General features: G+C 45.9%; 1 pseudogene; it reads left to right on the top strand.

The window, feature by feature from the left end:
* Nucleotides 1–625: 625 nt before the first annotated feature.
* On the top strand, nucleotides 626–1,814 carry LOC147459567 (uncharacterized; annotated as a pseudogene).
* The last annotated feature ends 212 nt before the right edge of the window (nucleotides 1,815–2,026 follow it).

Genomic DNA, 2,026 nt, shown 5'->3' with positions numbered 1-2,026 from the left:
CTGCCTAGCGGAGATGCCGCCTTGGAGGCTGAGGCTGCATACCTGCAGCACGTTAACCTTAACTCTGCAGGTCCTGGTGCACTCCACATCACGCGAGGCTACTTCGTATCTGCAGCCTATTCGATTAACCTGATGCAACCCACATCGAGAGAGAGAGAGAGAGAGAGAGAGAGAGAGAGAGAGAGAGAGAGAGATCACGTCACACCTAAGGGATGTATAATGACAACCTCTGTGCTTGCGATCACCTTGGCTCCTCGACCATAACACAGAAGTTCTTCAAATGCAATTGTGCTTCCACCTGCATGGCGAGTTCCGATAATTCACAAGCAATTCAAGCTTCAATTGCAGTTCTTTCAATGTGTACAGATGACAGTTCCCACAGTAATGGTGCACAATATTAAGCTCGACGATTACTGCAATTTGTAACAACTATCCAACATCAGCTTTACCTTTAAGCTCTCTTTAAGCCACGACAACAGTCCAAACTATCTACGGTCATACACTATTCGGCCCAAAATTCTACGCTGTCGAAAATTTGACAATGAATACATTGCTTTCATTCTATTGGATCATTGTAGAGCTGGAAACCCAGGGCTCCACTCCTACTCCAAGTGCGACATCACAAATGTTATTTACTACTCTAGTAATCTTTCTATTCATGTCGTCGCCAACGATTTTCGATCAACACCTTGATGCGTTTGCTGGAGTTCGAGAGTGGTGGATATTCCCACGCCAGCACGCATTTTGGTCCCAAGTTCAAAGGGAAGTCTGGATCTGCGAGGAGGATTACACAGGTGATCTTTTCATGAAAAGGTAACGTATGCCTGAACCGGTCTTTCAAATTCTTTTACAAGCTATTGTGCCTTTTCTTCCGTCGACCGATAGAGAAAATTTCGTTCGTCCTTCGATAGACCCAGAATTGGTAAACTACCCTCCTTAGGCTTGCCCATAACAATTCCACCACTCACATTAGTGATACCTTTGGTGTCGGAGAATCAACTGTGCGTAAGTCCTGTAACATCGTGGTGGACATCCTTGCCACACGGTTACGTCCTCAGTACATCAGTGTGTCGTCCGCTAAACGGCTAGATCAAATTATAGCTGAATTTTCGACCATCACTATGTTACCGAATGTGTGTGGCGCGCGATAGATGGCACTCACATAAGGTTGGGTAGGAGACTGATGCACAGTATTGTTCTAGACCCCATTTCCATTCGATCCTGTTGGGCAGGCAGTGTGCGATGCAAGGAAAAAATTGTGGGATGTGTGTGTGAGCGTGCTCGGATGCACTAACGATGTTGCGCAATGGAAGAGCTCTGTGTTGTATAGGCGCATGTGGTCCCGACAAGTCCTCTCTGCTCCAGTAATTACGTTGGAGCGTTTGCGCATCCAACCATACCTCCTCGCAGACAAAGGCTACGGTTCTTCCTCTTTGATGATCACTCCTTTTGGAGAGGGCACCACTCCTAGTCAGGGACCCTGGGATGAATTCAATCATCACATTTCCAGAGGGCGCGTTGTAATTGAAAATGTAATTGGCATCATGAAGAACAGGTGGCGAATTTTGCAAAATATGCCGGTGGACCTTCGTCGAGCTCCAACTTATGTGATTGCATGTTGTGTGCTTCATAATTTTTTGATCGAGCATGGTGTGCATGACGTGGATAGAGAAGAGCAGTTTGATCCCCATCCAAATATTTTGCTTGCTCCAAGAAGTGCTAGGAGAGAGCGTATTCTAGGTCAGAGAATGCACAACACTCTATATAGGGACTGGGTTGCCAACTATCAATTAGCAAATAACAATGCCAGATGAGACTCAAGGGAGTGCTTGGCACTCGTCCATTGTAGTGATCCACATAGTTGATATGTGCACTCTTCCACCCTGTCTCTATGTTTCTACCTTTCTATGTTCATATCCCACTCCATAACTCACTATCCCAGTGACTACCTTACTCTAACTTCATGTCTTGCTAACTTGTACGATGACCTCGTCTCTAGTGAGTACCCTACGTTCTAACTCCATCT

This window comes from Adiantum capillus-veneris, chromosome 4 (genome assembly GCF_014529385.1).
Source record: "Adiantum capillus-veneris isolate H3 chromosome 4, ASM1452938v2, whole genome shotgun sequence".
NCBI classification, from domain to species: domain Eukaryota; kingdom Viridiplantae; phylum Streptophyta; class Polypodiopsida; order Polypodiales; family Pteridaceae; genus Adiantum; species Adiantum capillus-veneris.
This window is presented reverse-complemented; position numbering and strand designations above follow the sequence as displayed.